Source organism: Sinocyclocheilus rhinocerous, unplaced genomic scaffold (assembly GCF_001515625.1).
Source record: "Sinocyclocheilus rhinocerous isolate Xijiao unplaced genomic scaffold, SAMN03320098_v1.1 scaffold2475, whole genome shotgun sequence".
In the NCBI taxonomy this organism is placed as follows: Eukaryota; Metazoa; Chordata; class Actinopteri; order Cypriniformes; family Cyprinidae; genus Sinocyclocheilus; species Sinocyclocheilus rhinocerous.
Genome location: NW_015666614.1, coordinates 72,521 through 84,153, shown reverse-complemented (window position 1 = coordinate 84,153; position 11,633 = coordinate 72,521).

The window sequence follows — 11,633 nt, the reverse complement described above, 5'->3', positions numbered from 1 at the left end:
TCTCGCCCTGTTCGGATACTGATTACCCCTCGCCTGGACCATCGCCTGTGTTTGGATTAACTCTTTGGATTACCCTGTTTGGACATTGTTCGCCAGAGATCGACCACGCCCGTTTACTGGACTATTCTTGTGTCTTGCCCTCAATATACCTGTTGCCTGACCCTCGCCTGTTTCTGACCACGCCTTTGAATAAAAGCTTTGCAAATGGATCCGCACGTCTCTCGTCCCTGTCGCCTCATTACAGGTTGCTGTCAGCTATATGTTCAGCCTCTTTTATGTGCTGAACATCATGTAGCCCAAGGTAGCAGCCCTGACTCTTGAGTTTTTCCACAGGTATATTTTGACAATGTTCCTTGTCCAGTTTAAAGCATACTTCATTTTGAAATGCAAAGTTACATTATGTTTTTTTTGTGTGTGTTTGCCACAGGAGCCTGTTGGGTATAAACCTAGAACTTGGGTCTAAAGCAGAAAAAAGGGCACAAAACAGTACAGCATTCCACCAGAACTGCTTCGATTCCTGTCAGACCTGAGTGACTTTCAGAATCCTTGGAAGATTTATAGGTCATTACACACTCCTCTTTGATTTTCACACTTCTCTCTCTCTGTCCATCTTTCTCCCCACCTCTGTCTTTCCACAATATAAATCTATCTTTTACAATATAAATGATGTAGGAACAGTAATTTATTAATTTATGAGTGTGCATAAAATTATATCCTGGCTGCTAAATGTCACTGTTCCGCCAGCGGAACACTTGTTTACTTCCATATTTTGTAATAGAATTTCAATCTAATCCTGACAAGCTATATATCCTTGAAAAATTCTAAGACTCTAGAATACATATTTGACCAGTGTTTTACGATATATATATATATATATATATATAGGAACAGTAATTGATTAATTTATGACAAGAGTGTGCATCAAAAAAATCTTTATCATATCAGTAGTTGTGACCTTTGTTACAGAAATAATGGATCCTGTATTCATGTCTTGAATCATAATTATAATGTTAATTTTCTAATGAAATCTATTTTGTGTGTGTGTGTGTGTGTGTGTGTGGTTTTGCAATAATATACTAGTTTCTATGTGGGTAGAGTTATCTGGTCTAGAAGAGCCCACCCTCACAACGTTATGTTCAATGATGGAAATGCAAGACAGTCTCAGTAGTCTAACAGAGCTGACACAGCTGTTACTAATGTTCATTTTATTTCAGCATATCAAAAAAAAGAGTGAAAAAGCATCCCAATGTGTGTGTTGTTGTGTCAAATGTCAGATCAAGTTAACTAAAGCCCTATTCGCACGGGATTAAGATCACAGACAACCTCCGCAATTATTACAAATGACTGGAGGTCACCCAGGTAATACTAATCCCGTGCGAATAGGGCTTAAGTGACCTTTAGGAATCACCATTGAAGCACAGCAGCTGAAAGTCTCTCAGAAAACTTTATTGCACACAACTTGGTTAGACTTAAGGCTTTGACTTTCTAGTATTTTTTTTGTTAAAGTTTTTTTTTTTTTTTTTTAATAAAAGGAAAATATTATATTTATGTACATTTTCATAAAAATACATTTAAACTTGAATAACTTTTTCGTTTTTAATTATTTTATTCCACTTCAGCACTAATCTGTAGAATTTCTTCTTTGATGAATTACAACCATTTTAGTTTGGATTGCATTTTAGTACATTTTCATGTCTACGCTCAAAAAGGGGTATTGACAGTTAATTGATTATTTCTTATTTTTTCGCCTGGAGCCCTGCCTACTGCAGAAAACATCCCCCAAAGCATGACACTTCCTCCTCCACCTTCTCAATACCACCTTTATGCACTTGTGGTTCAGTCTTTCCCCAGTTTGACGCCGAACATAATGTTTCCCATCTGACCCAAATAAATTAAACTTGCTCTCATCACGTGAACTTTAGACCACTTCTCCTCTGTCCACACAACATCCTCAGCAAAGATGAGTCTAACCTTTTGATTCTTTGTGCTGATGAGAGGTTTGGTCACAGCAGAGTGTGCTTTCAGTCCGATTTCTCTTAAACGTGCCGAGACCGATCCAAACTGGTGAGCAATTCCAGCTGCATTGCTGAACCCATTCCCCATTGCTCCTGCACCAGGAAGTGGAGGTTCAGTCTTTCCCCAGTTTGACGCCGAACATAATGTTTCCCATCTGACCCAAATAAATTAAACTTGCTCTCATCACGTGAACTTTAGACCAGTTCTCCTCTGTCCACACAACATCCTCAGCAAAGATGAGTCTAACCTTTTGATTATTTGTGCTGATGAGAGGTTTGGTCACAGCAATTTTAGTACATTTTCATGTCTACGCTCAAAAAGGGGTATTGACAGTTAATTGATTATTTCTTATTTTTTCGCCTGGAGCCCTGCCTACTGCAGAAAACATCCCCCAAAGCATGACACTTCCTCCTCCACCTTCTCAATACCACCTTTATGCACTTGTGGTTCAGTCTTTCCCCAGTTTGACGCCGAACATAATGTTTCCCATCTGACCCAAATAAATTAAACTTGCTCTCATCACGTGAACTTTAGACCACTTCTCCTCTGTCCACACAACATCCTCAGCAAAGATGAGTCTAACCTTTTGATTCTTTGTGCTGATGAGAGGTTTGGTCACAGCAGAGTGTGCTTTCAGTCCGATTTCTCTTAAACGTGCCGAGACCGATCCAAACTGGTGAGCAATTCCAGCTGCATTGCTGAACCCATTCCCCATTGAGAGTCTCTGCATTATCCTGTCTTCTCGTGCATTTGTCTTACATGGAAGACCAGCCTTTTGGGGGGACTTGAATGAATTAGTGTCATTGTAAAGCTGCAAGATTCTAGAAAACACAGATTTGGAATGATTATTTCTCTTGCGGAGGCTGAAAGGGTTGTCCCTTTGGCCTTCATGTGGACAACCTGCTGTTGCAGGGTTTCAGTCACCTTAGAGCGAACCGCCATCTTTGTTTGTCATATAATTAGCAGCAGGTGCCAGATTAACACCAATAACTTGGAGGTATCTGTAAGTGTTCTCTAATTTTGATTCTTTTTCAAATATCTCTTATACTGTGCTTTAGAATACATTTAATTTATTAAATGTGCTTAAAAAACTGCTCTTCTGCTCCTGTTAGGATAACTTAAAGTAGGACTAAGCAGTGACCTTGAAATTTAGGAAATTATAGGTCGTTCTCTAATTTTGATCTCCACTGTAAGTACTAGTCAGAATTAACTAAAGTATGTTTTTTTTGTTTTTTTGGTACAGACAGTGAGAGTGAGGACGAAATAGAAAACCCATGGAGAGGACAAAGAGTGTGCTGGTCAAATGCTGAAGTTACAGCTGTAATGAAACATTTTAAGGCACATATAGTCAAAGGAAAACTGGCCACAATGACTGAGTGCAAGCAGTGTAAAACTGCTGAGGATCCTGTTTAAGACGCAGCGCACAAAACATAAGAGACTTTGTGAGAAATCAGGGAATTAGCTTGAAAAGAAAAACCCAAAATAAGCGATGTAACATCCTGTTCTCATTTGATGCCGTTCTATTAAGATTAGCACTTTGGCTGTTGTTTTAGGTATTTTTTCATTTTTGCAGAACTTGTGTATGGCAGCAGTACTTAATCACATCTTGAAGTTTAACTGTTAAAGGAATAGTTTGTCAAAATATGGCAGTCCTGTCCTTTTGTCACTCTCATGTTGTCCCAAACCCACATGGCCCTCTTCAGTGGAACACAAAGGAGATGTTTAGCAGAATGTTTTGGCCAGTCTCATCCTCAAACACCAATGATATTCACTGTATGGAGAAAGTGTAATAAATGTGAATGGCGTTGGTGCCTGAAGCTGACATTACGTTTTGTAAAACGATACATTAGTTTGTCAACTGTTTTCAGAACGAACGGGTGGGACCGCAGCTGTTTTCGAGTACGTCTGAAGAGGGCGCTGTAACCATCTTCAGGTTGGCTGGTCGGAAAATGGCGTGTTCAGCGTCTCGCAGCTCAGCATGACGGGGCGAAGGAAAGACAGCATGGCGGGTTAAGCGACAGCTGTGGTGTGAATGAAGAGAGTGAAGGGGGTAGTTTAGATGAAGAGGATGATTCAAATAACATGAATTCTAATGAATGGATTCAGGTTGAGCAGTTGTCTCAGAAACGCAAAGACAGAGGCTCAGACTCTGAGGAGTTCGTCGGAGAAGGGAGCGATTCGAGTTATAGTTGTCGATAGCGTCCATTTTCAAAGAAATATCGATTCCAGCTTTGAAATGGCATTTGTTTCATATAGAATAGTCTCTTCCGAGCAAAATGAGCCCTCCCAGTCTCTCTCCTTCAATCACAGGCGATGTTATAACCCAGAACAGAGAGGGAGTCGCTGACAGGCTTAGCGAGGTGCTGCGCACCGCAGTTTTTGGCTGTTTGAAGCCAGCCAATGCCTAGCCAGCAAAGTTTTGATGGATGGAAATGTTAGCCAACCACAAGGACATTTACAGTGATTGACAGTTTGCACAGTTGACGTAAGCAGGTTTGAAGAATATCCGTGCACGTTTTCGTATAAGTCATTTCCAAAACAGTAAGCGATTCGGTTGAAATGGCGTGTTCAGCGTCTCGCAGCTCAGCATGCCAGGCGAAGGAAAGACAGCATGGCGGGTTAAGCGACAGCTGTGGTGTGAATGAAGAGAGTGAAGGGGGTAGTTTAGATGAAGAGGATGATTCAAATAACATGAATTCTAATGAATGGATTCAGGTTGAGCAGTTGTCTCAGAAACGCAAAGACAGAGGCTCAGACTCTGAGGAGTTCGTCGGAGAAGGAAGGAGTAAAACGATGAGAAAGGAGGAGTACAAAGTTATCTTAATGTTTGAGACAATGGGTGAAATGAGTAATCCTATGCGATTAACAAAGATACTTAGAAAAGCTGTTGGTGAAATTAAATCAGCCAGATACTTAACCAACAATCGGGTGATAGTATTTTGTCTGAACAAAAAACAACAAGAAATGTTGAATAAAATGAAGGAGTTAGGGGGATTAGGAGTTAAGTGTCATGTGCCTGGCGAGGTGAGTGAGATTAAAGGAGTGATTTCTGGAGTTCCAATCTCATTATCAGATGAGACATTAAGAAACCAGTTAATGAGTGAAAAGGTAATAGAAGTGAAAAGATTGACATCAAACAGAAACGGGAAAAGAGAGCCAAGTACAACAGTGATGATAACAGTGAATGGGAGACTGCTTCCAGAAAATGCTAAAATGGGATATGTGTGCTACCCAGTTAGACCTTTTATAAAACCTGCATTAAGATGTTTCAATTGCCAAAGGTTGGGTCATGTAGCAGAAGTATGCAAGGGAAAGAAACGATGTTGTAAATGTGGAGGTGAACACGGTTATGGAGAATGTGGGGATTTAGTTGAACCTAAGTGTTGCAATTGTGGAGGCCCGCATAGTGCAGCGTATTTAGGATGTGTAGCGCAAAAACAAGCCGTGGAAGCAATGTAGTACAAGTCAGAGCATAATGTTTCATATGCACAAGCAGTAAAGAAGGTTCAAAATTAGCAAGAAAATAGAACTAGTCTTGGAAGGTCTGATGCAACTGAAACACCAAACAAGGGAACAGAGAAGTATAAAACAAATATAGATGCAAGTATGCTTATGGTCAGCAAAGTAAGCTTCATTGCATTTATTGCGGAAGTTATCAACTGTACAGCACAAACGAACAGAAAAACTGAAAATCATATCTGCAGCAGCTCGTCAGCTGGGTATAACAGAGGTAACAGTTGAGAAAATTCAGACTCTACTAGGGCAATCTGAGAATAATGCAAGCTCTCAGGAAACCCCAGACAGACAAAGGTTAAAACAAATATGACATTCAGGATAATACAATGGAATGCCAGGAGTTTGACTGCAAATGGTCAAGAATTCAAGAAGGTTGTGCATGAAATGACAGACCTTCCTGATTTAATATGCATTCAGGAGACATGGCTTAAATCGCAGTTAGACTACGTCATTCCAGGGTATATATCCATTAGAAAAGATAGGTCAAGAGCAACAGGGGGAGGGTGTGCAACGTTTATAAAGAATGGGGTGGCTCACAGGGAAATAAGGGTAGAAAAACAATATGAATGCATTAAGGTGGAAGTGTGGACAACATTAGGAAAAGTAACAATAATAAATTAATACAATCCTTGTGAACAAATATCATTAATGGAATTAAGTAACATTTGGAGTAAAGAAGAAGGTATAGGGATATGGTGCGGTGACTTTAATGCACATAGTGTGGTATGGGGAAGTCCAAACTTCCCCATAGTGGTGGAAGAATACATGGAAGACAATTTATTGGTATGCTTAATCATGCGTAGACCTAACAATAGTTTCAGCGTCATTAGCAGCAAAATGGCAATGGGAGGTGTTAGAACAGTCATCAGTTGGGAGTGACCATTTTCCAATAATTTGTACGGTAGGATTAGAAATGCAAAGGAGTATGATGGTAAAACAATATAGATGGAAATTTGGAAAAGCTGACTGGGAGAAGTATAATAAAATATGAGTTAGAATTAAAGAATTATAGTACAGAGGATGATATTGATAATTGTACAGAGAAATTAATTTAGATTTTAGTCAAAGCGGCAGAAGAAAGTATACCAAATGTTGAAGGAAATGGGAGGAAGAAAGCTGTTCCATGGTGGAACGATGAATGCAGTAATTCAACTAAAAGCAGAAATAAAGCATTTAAAAGGCTGAAAAGAACTCTGACATCAGAAGCAGTAGAATATCAGAGGGAGAGAGCAAAGGCTAGAAGGAAAATTAAGCAGGCAAAAAAGAGATATTGGAGAGAGTATTGTGCTTCCATAGGGAAGGAAACTGAATTATGGGATATGTTAAAGAAGATGATTGGAGTATATAAAAGCAGGAATATACCAGTTATCTCAGGAGAAGGAAGGACAGCTATTACAGAAAAGGACAAGGCAGAATTATTAGCTAAAACCTTTCAGAAAGCACACAGTACAGAAAATCTAGATGAGAAGTATAGAATGAAAAGATGGGGAATTTTGAATCAACAACATGATATTTATACTAAGAGACATGATGGAAAGGGGGCATTAGATGCTAACTTTGAAATATGGGAACTTAAAAGGGTACTACATAGGATAAAACGAACAGCACCTGGACAAGATGGAATTTGTTATATTATGCTTAAATACGCAAATGATAGAATTCTTAAAGCAGTATTGGACTTGTATAATAAAATATGGGCAGAAGGAAGACTGCCTAGGTCATGGAAACATGCTATAATAATTCCAGTAGCTAAACCAGGGAAAGATGCGTGGATAGCAGGGAATTACAGGCCAATAGCGCTTACATCAAATCTATGTAAGCTGATGGAAAAAAACATTGTAAACAGGCTTAATTATGTACTTGAGAGTAAGGGAGCTTTGGCATCTAATCAATAGGTTTTAGGAGACACCTCAGGGAAGTGTGATTAGTCCTGTATTATTTAATATAATGATTAATGATATATTTGGAAAAGTGGCTCAGGGAATTAGTACTGGATTATATGCAGACGATGGTATAATGTGGAATAGAGGAAGGAATATATCTTTTAATATGAATACAATTCAAGAAGCTATAGAAGTAGTTGAAAAATGGTCGTTAGAATGGGGATTTAAATTCTCAATATCTAAAACATGTTACCAGATATTTACAAGGAAGAAAATTAAAGAGAATAAACTGCTTAAATTATATGGGACTTCTTTAGAGAAAGTGTCAAAATTTAAGTATCTAGGATTATGGTTTGATGACAAATTATCATGGAAGGACCATATAGATTTTATATTAAAGAAATGTGGAAACATTTTAAATTTAATGAGAGCAGTAGCAGGACAAGATTGGGGTGCTGACAAACAGTCATTAAAGGGCATTTATGTTGGTCTTATGCGATCAACCCTACACTATGGATGCATTGTTTATGAGTCAGCATCATCAACGTTGTTAAAGAAATTAGATGTCATGCAAGCTAAGGCATTAAGACTCATTTTAGGAGCAGTTAAAACCACACCCATTGCAGCATTACAAGTAGAAACATCAGAAATGCCATTAATTATAAGAAGACAGAAACTAGCAATGGCATACTGGGTGAATCTACAGGGACAAAGAGATAATCATCCTGTAAGGCAAGTTCCCTTTCATGGGAACTTCGAACTGCGTCCTCTAGGGGTCGCTATGGGGAACGCCTCGTCGTGACCCGTGTCTGAAGCATACATAGAAAAACACCAACTCGTTGGCCGGCGACAGCCATGACGTCACTACCGGTGCGACTATAGTATAAATTGGCGCCGGGAGCACACATCATTCTCTTCTTCGTCTTCATTGACTGTTCTGTTTGAAGCATGCATTTCCAAGGAAAAAGTAAGAGCTATCTAACTATTTATTATGGCGAGCACTAGCAGAGCATTTAGAAGGTGTGTGCATCCGTGTCATCGCTATTTGACACCAGATGACACACACGATCTATGTGTTATTTGTTTGGGCGAAGAGCACGCACGCGATGTCCTCGAGGGGGCAATCTGCGTGCATTGCGAGTTTTTTCCAATGAAAAAGCTCCGTTCTCGTTTGTCTCTCTTTTCAAGTAAAGAGGGGCAGCCATCGGCTCCCCGCGGTTCAGGACCCGCTGCTGCTGAGGCACGGAGGAGAATGAGCTCGTGGGGATCTCAGGTGGACCTGGCCGATGAGTTTAGAGACGGGCTTTCCTTCTCGCGCTCATCGGCGGCGGGCGAGAGACAGCCGCTGGAGGATGATGTTCTCTCTTTAACATCATCTGATCCAGGGGCCAGTGCTCTGCTGGGTCCAGCCCAGGAAGAGCAGGAAATGGATGAAGAGAGCGAAGAAGCTGAGGCTGAGCCTTCTCAATCCTCCTGCCCTGCGTATGATGAGCTCTTAGAGGTTATGGATCGCGCCACGGCAAGGCTTGACTTGCCGTGGAAACGGACTAAGGAAGTGACGTCGCGAGGTCGTCTCGAGGAACGTTATCTTTCTGGCCATAACCCTCCAGCTCAGGTGAGCCTTCCTTTCCTTCCTGATCTCCATACTGAGATCGAGAAGGAATGGAAGAGGCCGTTTTCCTCACGCATCCATCGGTTTCAGCATACCAGTTATGCGAACATCGAGGCGATGCGCGAAAACGGCTATGAGAGAATGCCCCCTGTAGAAGAGACGCTAGCTAGCTATCTCTCTATGGGTGAGACATCGTCTCTCAAAACTCCCTCCTTGCCATCCGTGCCCCTTCAAGCTACATCTAAAATGAATGGCAGGGCATACGCAGCAGCAGGTCAGGCTGTTGCTTCGCTGCACACGATGGCGGTGCTCCAGGCATACCAGGCTGACCTGCTGAAAGACCTGGATAAAGGCGAGGGCCTTTCTTCTGATGAGATGGCTGAGTTGCGCCGCACCACGGATCTTGCTCTCCGTGCTACTAAGCAGGCTGCCTCTGCCATGGGCAGATCTATGGCAGCGATGGTAGTAACGGAGAGGCAGCTGTGGGTAAACCTGGCAGACATCGGGAAGAAAGAAAGGGGTTTTCTTCTCGATGCCCCGGTTTCGCCCTCTGAACTTTTTGGTACATCCGTTGAGACGGTCGTCGAAAAGTTCAGGGAGGCGAAGGCGCGCTCAGCGGCCTTCAAAACCTTCATTCCACGAAGGTCCAGGTCTGAGCCCGAACAACCCAGGGGTCCTGGCCCGTCTCGGTTTGAGGATCAGAGACGAGCACAGAAGGCTAGTGTCGCGACTCGCGCTCCTCCTCCGCCTGCGGGTAGGGGTAGGAAGTATCGTGGGTCAAAGGGAGGTAGGCAAGACCTGAGGGATGTGATCCAGACAAGGCGTCAGCGCTTTCGTCCGGATCAGAGTAATACTTAGGTATCCACTCTTCCCCTCAGGGGGTGTAACATCTACACTTTTCTTCCCCTTCCTAATTCCCCTGTAACCACCATATCTCCACCTGACCGAGGTTAGGTGGAAGCTTCCTGCATAACAGTCTCCTTCTGGACCTATGATGTTTTGGTTGGTTCTATGGCTTCATAGTAACCACCTTACTGATGGTCCGGTCTAAAGGCTTCTCCGGACAGAGCTCCGACGCGGGAACCATGGTGGGTGAGTACGATCCATGTCTAAAATATATGTATATATAAATATATAAATAATGAACTGGTGGTTGTGTGTATAACCCTTCTGCTAGTTTCTTTGCAGTGTTTCCCGGGACCTGTATGTTTCTGCTGGGTTCAGAAACCGGGTGCTCGACTTCAGTGTTTTCACTCGTCGTTATATGTCCAGAAGGTAAGTAAGCCGGGTTTCGGCTTCATACTTCATGGATCATGCGGCCATAACACAGGCTTCTGCAGGAGCCTTTGTGATCATCAGGCCCCCGGCGCGTCACTGCAAAAATTTCCTGGACGTCCGGGCTGGGGTTACGCTTTCATGCTACCCTGACTGGTCTACCGTATCTGGGTCGCCCTGAGGGGTTTCCCGATCACCAGGATATCCTCTTGAAGCATCGCCCCCCTCACCATTGAGGGCTATCGTGAGTATGATGTTTCTTTCGAGCGTTAATCCTCTCTGAGGAGTTGGATTCCTCGCTCCATGGGCTGTCCTCGTGGTAGTATTGAGCTATGCTCCCCTTTTATTAAAGGGTTACCTGGAATGAGCAACGTTATTCCTCTGAATTCGGAGTTCTCCTCTCACTTGAGAAGTGTGAGTTCTCGAGGAAGGCTGGAAGGATAACAGATGGTGCATCAGTATATACAGCTGAGATGAGAGCTATTTTAATGGCACTAGAGTGGGTGTATGAAGTTAGACCTGATAAAGTATAATATGTTCTGATTCAAGGGCAGTCCTTATGAGTTTACAATCATTGGAAACAAATAGAACTGACATTTTAACTGAAGTCATGATTAGGTTATACAGTTTACGACAGATGAGAATAATAATTCAATTTATGTGGGTACCAGCACACGTGGGAATTCAAGGTAATGAGGAGGCTGACAAAATTGCCAAAGAATCAATTAAAATGAAAGAACCAAATCTAAACATTGCACTCAGTAGATCAGAAGGAAAAGAGTTTATTTTAGAAGCATGCAATAGGAAATGGCAGACACTCATGTCATACAGGTCGACACTATTACAAGGTTCAAAGAACCATAAAGAAAAGCAAAATAATTCACAACTTAAGTAGAAAAGAACAAGCTATTTTCACACATTTACGAACAGGACATTCAAATCTAAATCATATTTTACACATTATAGGGAAACATAACACGGGTCTATGTGATGTCTGTTTAAACCCTTCATTTACAGAGAAAAGAAGGTCTGGGAAAAATCTGTAGATGGAAAAATCTTTGTGCATTTTTCTTTTTTTCTACTTGTTACTTTGCACTTTTTGTTAGAAAATGTTTATTTACTATTTATTCAGGTTTTTTAAGGTATCTAATATTTTGAAACTTAATTTCCATGATTTAAATATTCTTAAGAATTAATAGTTTGTCATCATTTGGAAGTGTGCAGGCCTTCTTGAATTATTATGCTGTTATATTATGATTATATATTCAGTGGCATAAAATGATCTTTAAAATGACAATAATATCGCTTATCGCAATTATTTCTGGGGCAAT